Raw genomic sequence first — 17,450 nt, forward strand, 5'->3', positions numbered from 1 at the left:
GTTTCTGTGCATACATCCTGTCGTCCTCATCATCCTCGTTTTGTAACCTTTCAAAATCCCTCCTAAACTCAAACAATCTGTCAACATGTCCATATACTTTCTGCTCTGTATCCCTCGAAAGTGCCAAGGCATTCAGATCTCTCACCCCTTGTGGGAGATCCAAAGTCTGCAATCTACCCCACATTACACCTAAGTGAATCCCCAGTCCTTCAATAAAAACATTTTTCTCGGGAAAATCGTGCAAATTAGATAATGTTGAAAATACATCAGTTTGATCACCTTTTTCCATGCATTGCTTAGCCCAGGCAAATAGTTCCTGTTTCCTGCCCGCAGGAACAGTACTACGAGTTATAATTGTTGACCCTGCACCGGGATCTGTTTTAACGAACACGGGACTCCCCGGAATCGAAAGCGTAGGTGGGCTTGACAAGGGTGCAGGGGAGAGAGGCAGTGTAATAGACAGAGGAGCGACGACCAAAGAACTAGGAGCGGTAGGCTGCGCAGGAGGAGTAGGAATAGCAACGGGAACAATAGCAGGAACGGGCAAGGTGCCCATAACAGGAGCATACGGAGGTGGCGCTGAAGAATCAGGCCTCCGTTCGTTCAATATTTTCTCAATAAACTCCTCGGAAACATGGAAATCTTTAGAGGGGTAAATTTTCTGGACCCCGAGCGAGAAAGCTCTATCCATTTTCTGGGTTTCTTCTAATCGTTTTTCCTTGTCATACAACAATGCCTTTTCGGCATTCGTTTTATGACGTCGTGCATGTTTATCCCTACTTTTAAGCTGCTGCAGTGCTTCCTTTTTCCAATTTTGTAACATATCAAAGGCTGCTGGCCTAGCCTTTTTCTTAAGCAAGATCGATTCTAAGTATTCAATACGGGGGATCTCAAAACTACCATTGATTGGCCACTGAAATTCGGAGGCATTTCTGGTCTGTCTGTGCCAAATGTCATTAAATACAATACTACCAATGCCATACTTACAGTACATAGTACACGCCGGCGACCCCTCCTGTGGTGCCGGACGGCTAAATTCCAAAGATTGTCGATCGCTGCGGAACAGAGCCCTAAAGCAGCTAGACAATTTCCCAGGCATTTCTCAAAGAATTGGTGTTACCTGGTCCAATAATTGTGTCTGCAGATACAATACTATGAACAAGAATGGTATCAGGAGAACAAGAGAGACTGAAGAAGGTGGACCGACAAATAAGAACTTAAATCGGTATATTCATTTTATTAAGATTTATCTAAAAAACACTTCAACACATATTAATTTAATTAATTCTAAAAGACATTTTGCTAATCATACAACCTTACATACACACTCTAATGCAATGTTTAAATAATGTACAGTGCTGAGAAATTAAAGAAGCTGATCAATTCATTAAACCACTTCTTTTCATTGAGTTTATAAAACATTCACAATGTTATAAACCACAGTTCATTCCTAAATGTAATATCATGTAATATCGACTATTGGTGCCTAAGACTATTGGTGCCTAACAATATCAATCTTCTTTACAAAAAAGCTTCCCATTTATTTAATAGTTTCGACTTCGACAAGTTGTGTGTGTCTTCATCAGGATTGGATGAACAGTAGCAACATTCTAAAAATAAACAAACATACAATTAAGACATAGTTAAAATACTGCCGTCAACCTTCTATCAGTAACTCTCTCTCATGAATTGGATCAAACATTGAACACTAGAACAAAAATTGTCTCTAAGTCCAAGTGGGTCTTCCCTTACCCATGATCCCATCAAAACTGGTTAGTACAGTACAACCAGTTTAAGTAAAGCCGACTAAATCAGCTATTTTCATATCCCCTTATGCAGTCCCCCCAATTTCATTCAGGGCTCCAGGGTTAAAAAAAAAAAGGGAAACTAAACTACTCCCATATTCATACTTAGAGACACATATCCCTTTAAGTGCTGAGTATACCCCTACCGTCCCAACTGTGAACTGCTTCAGAGTACAAATACAAGTGAGAAAACATACCTGCGAACCCCATTAGGTTCGCCTAGTGACTTGTATCCCAGTGGCTTTTAGTATAAGTCTAGTAAATTTGGTTTTTCACGAAAAGCGAAACCTGTGACAAAAACACAGGAGACAATAAATCAAACTTATTAGTGTCACACAAATTTGAGAATGCCCATGTTACTCTCTTAGTTGGCAGCTCACGTTCTATACCTAAACTGATCCATTCACAGCACAGGTCAGAAACACTTCTTACGCAATTGAGAATCAAGTGATAGATTTCATTAAAATAACCACCTCTAAGAAAATGGAGAAATTGATCAAGGATGTGAAAAATTTCTCTAAGGAGAAGGCATATCCGTATTTACATGCGGATTACCAAGGCCCATCTAATTGGCGAGATCCAGATAATATCTTAGGAACACCGATTCGAAAAAAGGTCACTTTTTCAGACACTTCTTCCGATGAAGGTGATGGTTACCAAAGAGGGAGGAGAGGAAATCAACAAAGGCAAAGAAACAGAGGGTTCCAAAGAGGAGGTAGAAGAGGGAGACAAAACATGTTTTTTCAATACCCCCCTTATTTCTATCCACAAGGATTTGTCCCCCCAGGGCCCTTGCAACCGTATCCATCGCAAGAACTCCCTTTTCCTCCACCTCAAACAGACCCACCGCCTTTAGGAAATATGTTCGAAACAAGAAGGCGAGCTTGCAGAAGGTAAATTCCCCTTCAGCTGTGTATAATCTGTCTGACAAAACTTTGACTACCAAAGAAATATCCATATTAGAAAAAGGATTTTCCTTCATTCCGATGAAGGGCCCTAGCAAAATGGATATTGAAACAGAGTTGAGGAGTTTCTTTCGCAAAATTAGGCTCAAAGATTTCTTTGATGATTCCCCTCCTGAATCTATTGAAAAGAGGGCCAATACGCCTTTTAAACCCCCTTCTACTTTTACTCCTTCCCTTAGCATGATTTCTAAAGAAACAGCCATATTTGAAAAAGCAGTACTTCGAGACTTTAATGCTCTCTATGATAACAGAGAGAAAAAGAGACGAGATACCAAATGCTTTAATTTCACCAAAGAGGATTGGGTATGTCTAAAAAATTTACAATCGGACAGATCAATTGTTATCAAGAAAGCTGACAAAGGAGGTGGAGTTGTAGTATGGGACGCTGTCAAATATGACTGTGAGGTCATGAGACAATTGAACAATCGAGAGGTCTATGTCAAACTGCAGGGAGACCCCTCGCAGAGTATATTGAAAGAAATAGAAGGTTTGGCCAAGGATGGTTTAGAAAAGGAAATCATCACTCAGAAGGAATTTAATTTCCTGGTCCCTAAGAACACCAGGACTCCCTTGATTTATATGTTGCCCAAAATTCATAAGAGCATGATTTCACCACCTGGGAGACCTATTGTTTCCCTAAGTGGGTCTATTCTTGAACCTGTGGGACAATATCTGGACCACTCTTTGAAACCTCTGGCGAAAAAAACTCCCACTTATTTATCTGACTCTACTGATGTCATTAGAATTGTGGAGGCTTTTCCTTTTGATAGCGACCACGATATGCTTATCACTCTAGACGTTGAGTCATTATACTCTAACATTCCCCAGGGGGACTCATTGGGGATTATGAATAGGTTTTTACAAACTAGGACCGATATCATCTCTGTCCCTAGCGAGTTCCTAATTGAACTATTGGAAATTGCCCTTACGAGAAACTTCTTTAGATTTAAGAATGGGTACTACATGCAGATTAAGGGGACGGCTATGGGGGCATCCTTTGCACCCAACTATGCCACCCTCTATATGTGGGATTTCGAGGAATCCAACATTTTGATAGATGCTAATCCGTTTAGATCAGCTCTCAAACTGTATAAAAGGTACATTGATGACATACTTATCATCTGGGACAGCACCAAAGGGGACTTCAATGCGTTCTTCCTTTGGATTAACAACCTAAATCCTAATCTGAAGTTTACTATGCAAACGAGTAACAAGGAGATCGCATTTTTAGACCTCCTTATTAAAGTGGATAAAAATGTACTTGCAGTAGACCTTTATAGAAAAGATTCCGATAGAAACACTATACTACATTACGAAAGTTTTCATGCTCAGTCTTTGAAATCAAATATCCCTTATGGTCAGTTTCTGAGGGCGAGGAGAAATTGCACTAAAACAGAAGATTTTAATAAGCAAGCTTCCGTCATCGAGGAAAGACTGATAGAGAGAGGATACCCCAAAAGATTACTTACACAGTCAAAAAAACGTGCAAGGTACCAGCATAGAGATGTGCTTTTACAAAGGGACATAAAAGAAAGAAAGCTGGGGGGAGACCAACTTGTATGTGCTCTCACGCTCAGCACTCAACATAATCAAATCAAGAAGATAATATCCAATCATTGGCATCTACTTCAGCTCAACATGCCGAAAATGGCCAAACCCATTTATGCATTGAAAAGAGGCAGAAACATTAAGAACTGGGTTTCCAAAGCCGACAGAAATATGGCGCAAGATAGTCAACCCACCATCACCAGCTCTTGGGGTATGCTGCCCATTAAGGGACACTACCCCTGTGGCAACTGTTCGAGTTGTGCCACCACTTCGGCCATTGCCTCGATTAAGATTTATGACAGAATCTGGGATCTGAGGCACCACACCACCTGCCTCAGCACCAATGTAATATATGTTATTATATGCCCTTGTAAAAAGGCTTACATTGGGAAGACATCCAGAGCTGTCAAATTACGCATAAGTGAGCATAAATCTAAGATCAGAACGGGCCAGCAGAATGCTCCACTAACGATGCATTTTTTGGAACAGAAACATAGGCCAGAAGATTTGAAATGGTGGGCAGTCGAGAAAGTGTCTGGCACTGATGCGGCCAACACGGCTGCACGCTTAGCGCAAAAAGAACAATGGTGGATATACCAGACCAATAGTCTAGAGAGGGGCCTGAATCAACGAGAAGAATGGAACTGAGGTCCTCTTTCCACTTCTCCCCACTATCAAATGTGTCTATGTTATGTAAGACACTATCGCGTTTTTAGTCCTTCCTTTGTGACCATGTCTTGTAGGACACTATGTCGTTTTTTGGTCCTTCGTTTGTATTTATGTCCTTATTTTGGAAATAAAAGAGGGACCTTGACGAATATTGTTCTGTCCTTCTGCTCCTCGGAGGCACACGGTACTAATCTGCGAGTTACTACTGCGGCAAATTAGGTAAGCAGGTTTGAAGTAGGCATTTGTTTACCACTCGGTTTATTGGGTCTGCTGTTGACGGGATCCGTCTATTTATTAATTTACAGATTCACCCATCAGCGTACACGCCCGTCAGCGGAGAGGTGTGTCATTATCCATTTTGTGACCGTGAGCGTTTAAACTATGCTGCGGGATAGAAGGGAGATAAGTGCTATTCCATTTTGGACAGCGTCACTATAACAAAGGTGAAAGGCTTTTTGTATTAAAGAGAGGGCGTTTTGGCCCGCAATAGTATACATGCCTTATTTGCATTTCGTTAGTTCTAAGAGGATTCAATTTGTTTCTTAGGCGGTTTCCTTGAAAACTTTGAGAAGAGCCATCTTGCTTCCATTCTGCTGGCGTAAGAAGTGTTTCTGACCTGTGCTGTGAATGGATCAGTTTAGGTATAGAACGTGAGCTGCCAACTAAGAGAGTAACATGGGCATTCTCAAATTTGTGTGACACTAATAAGTTTGATTTATTGTCTCCTGTGTTTTTGTCACAGGTTTCGCTTTTCGTGAAAAACCAAACTTACTAGACTTATACTAAAAGCCACTGGGATACAAGTCACTAGGCGAACCTAATGGGGTTCGCAGGTATGTTTTCTCACTTGTATTTGTACTCTGAAGCAGTTCACAGTTGGGACGGTAGGGGTATACTCAGCACTTAAAGGGATATGTGTCTCTAAGTATGAATATGGGAGTAGTTTAGTTTCCCTTTTTTTTTTTGAACCCTGGAGCCCTGAATGAAATTGGGGGGACTGCATAAGGGGATATGAAAATAGCTGATTTAGTCGGCTTTACTTAAACTGGTTGTACTGTACTAACCAGTTTTGATGGGATCATGGGTAAGGGAAGACCCACTTGGACTTAGAGACAATTTTTGTTCTAGTGTTCAATGTTTGATCCAATTCATGAGAGAGAGTTACTGATAGAAGGTTGACGGCAGTATTTTAACTATGTCTTAATTGTATGTTTGTTTATTTTTAGAATGTTGCTACTGTTCATCCAATCCTGATGAAGACACACACAACTTGTCGAAGTCGAAACTATTAAATAAATGGGAAGCTTTTTTGTAAAGAAGATTGATATTGTTAGGCACCAATAGTCTTAGGCACCAATAGTCGATATTACATGATATTACATTTAGGAATGAACTGTGGTTTATAACATTGTGAATGTTTTATAAACTCAATGAAAAGAAGTGGTTTAATGAATTGATCAGCTTCTTTAATTTCTCAGCACTGTACATTATTTAAACATTGCATTAGAGTGTGTATGTAAGGTTGTATGATTAGCAAAATGTCTTTTAGAATTAATTAAATTAATATGTGTTGAAGTGTTTTTTAGATAAATCTTAATAAAATGAATATACCGATTTAAGTTCTTATTTGTCGGTCCACCTTCTTCAGTCTCTCTTGTTCTCCTGATACCATTCTTGTTCATAATGTTCGGTGTTACCTCTAGGTATCAGTGAAAGTTGAGGTTCCCACTTTGGGTTTGTTGCAGATACAATACGCCAAATTCAAATTGTCAGGGTTAAATTAAGAGCCGGGTCACGACTGCACCTGACCAAACCTAAGGAGGACCGTACGGTTTACAAAGGACTTCAACTAACGAATTTTTACCTGCGTTCGGTGGTTTCGGCAAATCTGCCCGCCTCGGAATTGGACCCTCGTCAAGATGCCGTGTCAGACCACACGACTATCGCCCAAGGATCGGATCGTGCAGCGCTGCCGAGGTATCGCGTCTCGATCGGTCGGGCCCGCAGAATCACACCGTCCGATCCCGATTCGATAGTCTGCGTCAACCTTCAATGATCCGGCATCAATCTTGAGAGTCCCTATTCGGGCGCCAACTGTGGAAACAAAGAAATTGATATGAGGCCGGGAAGCCCAGAAGGAAACACAACAACACAGGTTACAAAGGACATACAAAGCGCTTTATTTCAAAGTTACAAAGTTACCAAGGTCAATTGACATACGGATAGCTATACGGCCCTCTGACTAACACGCGAACCTTCAACGTAAGGTTCGCACTGAAAGTGGGAGAGACCGATCATCAGGATGCTTGGGTTTTTATATGTTTTGTCCTGCATCGGCCAGCCCTCTCGTAAGTTAACCATTCTTGGAACCGTGGCTAGGGTTCGTAGCCAGGTCGAACACACAATTTACATAGTTTGATCGATTCCGCTGATACAGTTACATATTTACACACAGGTTAAAGAGAGGACAAGGTCTTAGTTCGTGACCCTAACAAATGGCCTGCGGACATATTACTTATTCACGTGTGCGGAGGTCACCATGGCCGAAGTCTTACACAAAATGTCGTTCGGCCTCCATTTTGTGATTCAGGGTGACTTCCACACTGCAAGAGTACCTAAAATGGCGGCTAAATCCAAGATGGCGGCTTACACAATACATTAAGGTCAAGACCTTGCCGCGGAACCTATGTACATGGTATTCTTTAGACAGCTTGGCGTAGGCCAACATACATTTAAACAATGCGATTAGGGTCACAATATTATATCGATTTCCACATGCGTACTTGCGCATGGGCAAACGGTTTCACTGCGCTCAATAGTTCACTTGCACGAAGAATAAATGAAGAATGCAATTGAACCTGTCTCTGTGTCTTATTTATGACGCCCTTTTCACTCGAGACACGCAGCTCTGGTTAGAGAGTGTTTCATGCCACAGCAAAGTTCGCTTTATCTGGGAACACGAAATTGGTGATGAGGATGGAATTTGCTTAGCCCATTTCACCTCACCCTTTCACATCATGGCCTCTCAGTCAATAGTGACAGCTATCCAGATACTGCTCTACCTTCGAAATGTCAGAAAATGAAGGACCAAATGAGGAAGCGCCCAGTGCAGCTGCATTTCGCCGACCAGCTCCTTTTGACATGTGGGATCAGCAAGCCCTGGGACAACGATGGGAGAGATGGTTATGCCGATTTGAAAACTACATGTCAGCACACGATGAGCGCGCTCCAGACAAATTTGTGAGGTGGCTTCTAATCAACCTGGTGGGTGATGAAGTTGAGGACCTCACCCCTATATTCCCACCCGATGATATAAAGACATATGAGGGACTCAACAGGCCCCTAAGATCTTATTTTGACCCCCAGAGCAATGTCGACCATGAGAGACACACTGTCAACACAGCATGTCAGATGATGGGTGAATCTATGGATGCTTTCGCGACTCGATTGCGCAAGTTGGTGGCTCCCTGCAAATTCCACAAGTTTACAAATGAAGAAGCCATCCAACTACAAATTATCGGGAGCTGCCTATCATCCGCGTTTAGGAAAAAGCTACTCTATGAGAATCTCTCGCTTGCCACCATCTTCCAAATGGCCAGGACAGAGGCCACAGTTGATTCGAAGGCCCCCCAAATGGAAACAAACAAGGATCCTACAGGAGAGCAGGCATATCACATCACTCAAGGGGGAAGAGAAGGAGACACTGCTGGTGTAACTTTGAGAAAATACGTGTCGACAGGGAGATGTTAAAGATGTGTCCTACCATTTACACATGAGGCAGGAGTAAGGTGCCCTGCCTTTGGACATAAATGCACCACCTGTGGGAGAGAAAATCACATAGCAAGGGTTTGCAACGCACAACCATGCCGGACACAAGGAAAATAGTGGGACCACTGGCAGAACAGAGTTCCAAGCGTGAACTCCGATCCGAGACCCCTCTTTCAGAGGACACCTTGTGAGCCACGTCAGACAGATCACAGGAAGATCTTCTTCCCCTCCACCCATCTGCGAAAGAAATCAACACAACTATGCCTATATGATGAATGATGTAGTGACAGCCCTGGAAGGAGACATTGACATTCAAATAGGGGCACAACCCGCCAAGTTCGTCATTGACACAGGTGCCACCCTGAACATTATGTGCATCACAGAATTTCGCAAAATGAGACCCCCACTTCAACTAACCCCATCAGAACTCAAAGTCTTCTATGGGCGGCCAGAGGGCCTATCAGAAATCATGGGGCATGTTCTACTATTCTCAGCTACCAAGGCAGACGTGCTATAACAGAATTACACGTTCTCCAAGGGGAAGTACGAGGAAGCAATTTACAATGCCGCCCCACAGCGTTGAGATGAACATTGCCACTGTGACACATACCATGAGACATGATGTGCCGATTGCTCAACCATTTCTGGAATTATTCAAAGGCGTTGGATTGTTCAAGGGAGACCCTGTGACTCTTCACGTACAAGAGTCAGTGCCACCTGTGGCACAGCATCCGAAGAGGATACCAATTCACCTACAGCCACAGGTAGGAAAGGAGATTCAGTGTGTGTGTTACACAAGGATATTATTGAGCCAGCGTTGCGGTCCCACTCCATGCGTCTCGCATGTGGTGGCTGTAATGGAGCAGGGGTCATTTGACAAGATTCGCCTCTGCATAGACATGCATCAAGAAAACAAGGCAATTGGATGGGAATGACATCCAGACATGCATATGGATGACATGATTAGCTGTGGAATGGTGCAAAGGTCTTTTCCAAACTCGATCTTTACAAAGGTTATCACCAAATTCAATTGGATGAACTGTCCAGATACATAACTATGTTCGCCACGCATGAGGATGTCTTCAGATATAAAAGCCCCAGCTCAGCTTTGGCATATCATCAGCTGCTGAGATCTTCCAGGAAAGTATTCAGAGGGCAATCCGCCATATACAAAACTCTTTCAACTACAAAAATGACATTTTAGTTTTCGGGGTCGACAAAGAGCAACATGATGTTGCACTCAATCAGGTATATGCTGCCTTACCTCAAGCAGGTTTGACACTGAATCTGGAGAAATGCGCATTTCACTGGACACACCTCAAGTTCTTTGGACACCTGTTCTCTCAAAAAGGAATGAGCCCAGATCACGGAAAGGTAATTGCAATCACTGACATCTCATCTCCACGAGACACGAGTGAAGTGCGGTCGTTCCTGGGGATGGCGAGTTATTGTAGTTGGTATCTGAAGGATTTCGCCACCAGCAGTGCTCCACTGAGGGAGCTCACCAAACAAGGGAAGGAATTCCAGTGAGACCCTGAATGCAAGGAGGCTTTCTGTCACATCAAGAAAGACATTGCTTCAGCAGACTTTATGGCTTATTTTGACCCTAGCAAATGCACGGAAATGACGGTGTACGCTAGCCCAGAGGGTTTGGGTGCAATTCTCGCTCAACATAAAGCAAGGAGAGAGACTCTGAGGATAGTTGTTGCGTATGCATCCAAAAGCTTGTCTGATGTTGAAAATAAATACCCCCAGCCAGAAAAGGAAGGTCTAGCCATCATATGGGCCTGTGAAATGTTTTATTTTCAAATGTTTCTGCAGGGAAAACCATTTACCATTGTGACGGACCAGCAAGCTTTAGTCCCCATTTACGGAAACCCTAAATGCAAGATGCCTCCTAGAAAAGAAAAATGGGGTTTGAGGCTGCAAGATTTCAACTTCACGAGAGTTCATAAGCCAGGGAAGGAGTACAACCCGGCAGACTTCATGTCTCGTCACCCACTCCCGAACACAGCGAGACAGCCCTCAATAGCAGGAGAGTACATTAACCTACTCGCACAATAAGGACACCCGAAGCCGCTCACAATGGCGATAGTGAGGGAACACAGTCTGAAAGATAATATACTGGGGAAAGTGAGAGAAATCATAGCATCCCAAAAGTGGAGAGAAATAGGACTTGGTGAGACAGATGGCGCCCAAGATCTGCAGGATTTACAAGCGTTCAGGCAAGCGAGGAACTAGCTGTCTACAACTGGCAAACGACTTGACATGAGCGGGAGCCGCATAGTCATACCGTATGACCTCCGCCAGCAAGTCGTGAACTTAGCACATGAAGGCCATAGAGGCTTGATGACCACCAAGGGTCAGATAAGAGACAACATGTGGTTGCCGAGGATCAACATAATAGTGGAAAACATTGTTAAAGAGTGTTACCTATGCCAATGCACTTCCAAACTGAACAACCTTGAATCGCTCAGAATGTCAGACATGCCCAAAGCACCCTGGACCCACCTAGCCATTGATGTCTTCAGACCGTTCAATAATGGCAAGAATTGGATGGTTCAGATGAACAAATGTTCCTGTTTCCCTCTCGTGTAGATGATCTCCTCTAAGGTAGCTAGCACGAAGATCCCGGAACTGGACAATATATTCTTGGCATGGGGCATTCCGGAGATATTAAAATCGGATAATGGGCCACCGTTTACCAGCATGGAGTTCGATCAATTAATCAGCTACCTGGGTATACACCACAGAAAAATCACACCATTATGGCCTCAAGCAAATGGGATGGTAGAGAAGTTCATGGGAAGTCTCAAGAAAGTGCTCCAACAAAATGAACTGAGCCTGATGTCATTACATCAGGCAGTATGTGACATGCTCAGTGACTACAGTTATTCACCTTACGGGATGACAGGGAGATGTCCTTCGGCACTATTATTTGGAAGCAAGGTCAAAACAAGACTTCCTTATGTCAGAAGTGCCCTAGAAAGGGATACCCTGACTCTGAGGTATACAGACGCATCCAAGAAACAAGAAATGAAAAGGCATGTGGATGAGAGACGGAATGCAAAACTATCATCGTTGCGATCAGGGGACAGGGTTCTTGTCTGTCGGAAGCAAGAGAGGAAATCAGAGTCCAAATCTGACCGTGATCTCCTAGACATATCCCAGATAAATGGATTGATGGTGACCGTTCGATCACCGGACAGAGTCATCACACGAAATGTGTCGCAATTCAGATTAGACCGAGAAAGAGAAGAGGAGAACCAGGAACAGGAAGACCCAGAAAGACACAGTGAGGAAAGGTCTAGAGGTGAGGAGACTGGACCAGCAGCAAATCAGCATACCAGACCCAAACGATGCATCAGAAGACCAGTAAGGTTGATTGAAGAGATGTGAACCAGAACTGTGAGTAATGAACATTTATTTGCCAGAGAGGGCAAATTGTCGTGTCCCGGAAGGACACAGTTATGGGTGTCTGGAAAAGAGCCCTGATGCACACACTGAGACCAATGGGGATGCGCGCACTTGCGCATGGGCAAAGGGTTTCACCAGGCTTGGCAGTTCACCGGCATGAAGAATAAAGAAAGAAAGCAATTGAAACTGTCTCTGTATTGTTTATCGCGCCATTTTCCCTCAAGGCAAGCAGCTCCGATTATAGAGTGTTCCATGCCACGGCAAAGGTCACATTATCTGTGAAAAAGAAAGAGGTTATGGGTACTCTTCATTAGCCCAAGACCTACGCCTCCTCATCCCAGTTCTCTTCCCACATTCCCTGCTACATAATTGCCATGTTTGTGTCTGCTTATTTATTTATTTATTTGTTTATTTATTTATTTGTAAAGCGCACCAAGCCCAGGGCTATCAAGGAGCTAGTTACATGATATCCATATTATGAACATGAGCGTAACATTGTATCATGCAGTCATTTGCTAGAGGTAAGTTGACAGTAACAGGTGTGTTCATGGCAGGTTCATGGAGATAAGAAATGTGTTGAGCTGTTTCCTGAAGGGCCAGTATGATTGTTCAGCTCTTAATTACAGTGGTATGTCATTCCAGCATTTGGCAGCAGTCACCGGGAAGTTGGATCCTCCGGACATTGTTCTTTTGAATCTTGGGATAGTCAGTTGATGGGAGTAGGCAGAGCGGGTAGGCCTAGTAGATTGTGTTTTGGAGAATTTTTGTGAGAGGTATCTCTGAACAGAGTTCGATAGGCATTTTTGTATGATGGTCAGAGATTTAAAGATGATGCATCCGGATGGACAGCCAGTGTTCGTTCCTTCTAGCTGCAGATATGTGATCACGCTTGGGTATGTTGAGTGCTGCTCTTAAGGCATTGTTTTGAATTGTTTGAAGCTTGCGGAGGTTGCATGTCGAGGCGCCTGTAAAAAGTATATTGCAATAATCAAGCCTGAAGCCTATGAGGGCTCTAGCGATGGTGAGGAAGCTGCACGAAAGTTCTGCAGGCATTGATTAGCTTAGATGTGTGGGCTGAGGAGGAGGCAATCATGTTGACCTGTTTTGAGCAAGACAAGGTGGAGTCCAGATAGATTCCCAGGGTTTTTGACATTATTGGCTACCTGAATCGTGTTGTCAACAATGATGAAAGATTTTTACGAGGGGCCGAGGTTGTTGAGCATGGATTGAGAGCCAACAACTATGTTTGCCTGTATTCTCATCATTGAGGGAGAGCTGGTGAAATGCCATCCAGAATTGGATGATGTGGTAGACGGACGAGAGATTTGCTGTGGCTGTGGAGAGGTTGCCGGTAAGAGTTCTATTTGTGTGTCATCTGCATAGTTAGTGTGTGAGATTCCTTTGTTGTCGAGTTGGTCAAAAAGAGGCTTTGTAATAATGTTGTAGACTGTCCGAGGGGCGAATGAGCCTCGTGGGACACCACATGTGACTGGGGTTGGAGAAGCGGCAGCGCTATGAGAGAAAACTCTCATGATTCTCTCCCAAAGAAAAGAGAGATCCAGGTGATGGCATCATGAGAGAAATGTGCAGCTGAAACCAAATGTTGGCAGAGGATTTGATGGTCTACCAGATCAAATGCTGCTGATAAGTCAAGCAGCAGGAGAGCAGACTTACCAGCATCTTTGATCTCATCCAGTTGGTTCCTCAAGTCTAAGAGGGCAGATACAGTGTCATAGCCTGGGCAGAAGCAAGACTGTTGCATGCCTAATAGGTTAGTTGTTTCCAGGAAGCAGTGGATCTGCAGGTAACTTGCACGGTCCAGGATGTTTTGTAGGAAGGGGACAGTAGTGATGGGATGCTAATTCGTAGGTATGTTGGGGTCCAAACTGTTTTTTTTAGAAGGGGTAGTACACAAGCGTTATTTAGGCTTGAAGGTACAGAGCAGGAGGCAGAGGATCAATTAATGAAAGCAGCAATGAACAGAGCCAGAGATTCCACACAATCCTTAATGACTGTTGCTGGACAAATATCACCCTGGCAACGGGACATCAGTCATGAGGGAGTCTTTTTTTCTAGTGATATTTTTGTGAAGCTTGTCAATTTTCTCTAGCAGGGCCTTTTGGATGTCAGCGCACCAGGCACTATTCTGTATGCATTTAGATGGGGGTGAGATGCGTCTCTAGCTCGCGCATGATGGTAAAGGGCTCTCTAGAGCTAGATTTTGCCTTTTCTATCCCTGTGTTGTAGGCATTTCTTTTTTCGAGAAGGATTGCTTTTTGTAGACTTTAGCAGAAGTTGCATATTGGTTTTCGTTTTCACGGTGGGGCTCTGTTTCCATTTGGCTTCAGTCTGCCATTTATGGAGGCGTAAGGTTTTAAGTTCAGGTGAGAACCATGAATTGTGGTGTAGCCAGGCTTTGGCTTTCCTTTGTGAAAGTGGTGCGATAATGTTGATGGCGAGGGTAAGGGCGATGTTGTATTGGTCTACCACGGTTGCTGCATCTCTGAGAGGCAAGGGTGTTTGAGTAAGCTCTTCCAACCATGGCAGGATACTGGCATTGGTAATTTGTTTTTGTGTTCATTGAGGAGGAGGGTAGGAGAGTGGCCGCAGTGACCGTTCTGATGGCACTCAGCAGCGTGAAGGAGATGAAGTGGTGGTCGGTCCGTGGGCAAGGTACATTGGCGGTGGCTAGGATGTTGCACTTTAAGTTAACAAGCCAGTCAAGAATACAGCCTTTGACATGTGTGGGGTCCAGGAGGCGTTGATTGAATCCTAGTTCCAGGAGTGAGTCTGCTAGGGATATTGCATTCAGAGCTGCTGTGTTATTAAACCCCAGGTTAAAGTCTCCAAGGAGGAGGGTTTTTGATCTAGGTTTGGTGTCTGCAAGAAGATGGAGAATGTCCTCTTCAAAGGTGAGGACAGGGCCTGGAGGCCGAAAGAGCAGGTGGATGGTAATTGTGGCTGTGTGAGAGATAGTGAGATTGGTGGTCAGGAGTTACCCCAGAGGAGAAGGTAATGCTGTCAATTACTCTAAGGTTTAAGGTATCTTTTGTAAGGATGGTCACTCCGCCCCCTCTAGCTATTTCTCTATCTTTATGATAGATTGTGTATTTTAGAGGTCTGGCTAATGAGAGTGAAGGGCTAGCTGCAGTGTGGAGCCAAGACTCTGTGATTGCAAAAATGTCCAAATTATTGGCAGTGATGAGGTCAGAAATCTATGTGCCATGAGATGTGGTTGGTAGACATACAGTGGGTTTTAGGAGTGGGTGAGGGACTATTTCTGTCTTCTACAGGTCTATTTCTATTTCTATTAATTTAACTAATTATGAACACTTCCTGAAAGCTAATGTTTTTGGATCAGAATCTCCAGGAGCAAAGTCCTCTCACATGCTCTGGCAGTGGGACAAGGACGAGTAGGAGATGACTCATAGGCAGTAAGGGCCTTCCTCTGCCTTTGTCCTTCAAGGAAGTTCCACAAGAGGAATGGCGGCATCATCATGGCCGCCTGCCATGTCCATTTTCTGGACTTTTTCAGAACAACGACTTGGGGTGCTCCAACCTTCTTAGATCACCAGTACTACCTTAGCAATGTACAATTGAAGACTAGTAATATTGGGGTTCTTCAGACAAGCTTTTTGAAGCTCAATAAATCACTTTGTGTGTTGCGGCATATTTTGGGTTCATCGCTTCTTGTTTTCGGTTGGGCCTTGAGTCACATAAGCTTGAGTAAGCGTCAAAAGCAAGAACAGGGACTAGGACGATGGATGTGGAGGTAGTATCTGGATCAATTCCAGATAATATTCGTTATTCCTTGTGGTACGCTTCCTCATTACAGTCCCCTTGCATCCTCGTCTCACCTCGCCCGTCAACATTGTTTGAGTGGTACCAGACCATGCCCTTGAGCCTTGGCCTAAAAATCTTGGTTTATGGAAAATTGGCGCTGTTATACCTCGAGGGATGGGGGGTGGGCATGGGGCAAGTTGTTTAAAGTGACTTCTTGTTGTCAACAATTGGCCTGGCTGGGATGGTGCTGACTTTAAAAGGACTGTGATCAGGAAGAGGAGGAGTAATGAAGATTACTGGTAAGTAATCCCAGCAATACAGGGAAATGGCCAGTGTTTTCTGCGTTTGAGTCACCTATTTTCCCAACACGGATACCCGCTGATACCTATGTTGTAAATATAGAAACCAGTGATCTAACCGAGCGGTATCTGCCCGACGTCACATGTCTATGACTCAGAGCGACGGACCTCTGATTCTAGCCATATCCTTCATTGGATTCTGTCATATGAAACCCGATGCTGGCAGACACTCAATGACGGTGCTCGCCTTCCCTGAATATGACTTGCGTCTCTTCCTCTCCTCGGTGTCTTACTCATTTGAAAGCATTATATTTAGAGTAATGAATCCTCAAAGTGCGTTATCTGTGCACTCGTGTGTGCCAAGGGACCCTGATGGCCTCGGGGTTGTATGTACTGAGAATCTGCTTTTCGATAAATGCGAAAAAAATTGATTTTCTTTAAGCGTACCAAATGCTGTTTAGAATCGCATTGTGATAGGTTGCGGTGTGAGATGGTGGGGGGCAGGGGAGAATCTAGGAAAACCCTAGACAAAGAGAAATGCTTCCTTAAAAATGCCTCAAGGCCTTATCAAGCAGTTGGAATCTTTAAATAACATCTCACAAGCAGTGATAAGCAATTCTCTTATACAAACAGTTTATTTTTCTCTAAGCCTTCCTTGAGCAAACTGCTTAGAAAATGTTCAATGACTGTTTATTCGCTATGTATGACTTGGTAGCAGTGGTGGCCTAGCTTACTTGGAAGTCTGGAGATTTTCCAAGAGGCCTCTGCACCATAGCCTCTTTTCTCTGAGAGCATTCAGAACTGTAGTATTTCTGCATGCGATACACACAAGGTGTAAAATGGGGCCACTTTGAAGAAGTAAAATCCAGGGCCTCTTTTAGTCCCCAGTCCAACCTTACTTGGCAGGGATTAAAACATGATTCAGTAACGCATTTTGGCAGCAGTTTGCTCGCTTACTCCATTCTTACGAATTGCCTTTCGTTCTGACCAGAGATTAGAAAGCTTTTTTGAGCATTTCTCAGATATAACATTGTGCCAAAAAAATGTATTGAACAAAGTGGAAAGGTTTAAAGAGTTTTAAAAAGCATAAGGGAAGTGTTACAAGTCAAAGTGGGAAAGGAGTGGGGTACAGGTGCAGAAGGGGGTACGACGTTCATTCATCAACAGTGTTTTTTTCGATGGGTTTTTTGCCAAAA

The 17,450-nt window shown here is 43.6% G+C and overlaps 2 long non-coding RNA genes across 2 annotated transcripts; one reads left to right on the forward strand and one right to left on the reverse strand.

Moving 5' to 3' along the window:
* Positions 1-1,453: 1,453 nt before the first annotated feature.
* On the reverse strand, positions 1,454-2,095 carry LOC138520633 (uncharacterized). The gene is made up of 2 exons (XR_011282826.1): positions 2,003-2,095; positions 1,454-1,610 (listed from the first exon to the last, which is right to left on the reverse strand). It is a non-coding gene; the product is annotated as an uncharacterized lncRNA (long non-coding RNA).
* A 3,641-nt stretch (positions 2,096-5,736) lies between these two features.
* On the forward strand, positions 5,737-6,370 carry LOC138520634 (uncharacterized). Its single transcript, XR_011282827.1, has 2 exons — positions 5,737-5,820; positions 6,214-6,370. It is a non-coding gene; the product is annotated as an uncharacterized lncRNA (long non-coding RNA).
* Positions 6,371-17,450: the final 11,080 nt, after the last annotated feature.

This window comes from Ambystoma mexicanum, chromosome 13, assembly GCF_040938575.1.
Source record: "Ambystoma mexicanum isolate Mex_15411 chromosome 13, UKY_AmexF1_1, whole genome shotgun sequence".
Lineage (NCBI taxonomy): Eukaryota > Metazoa > Chordata > Amphibia > Caudata > Ambystomatidae > Ambystoma > Ambystoma mexicanum.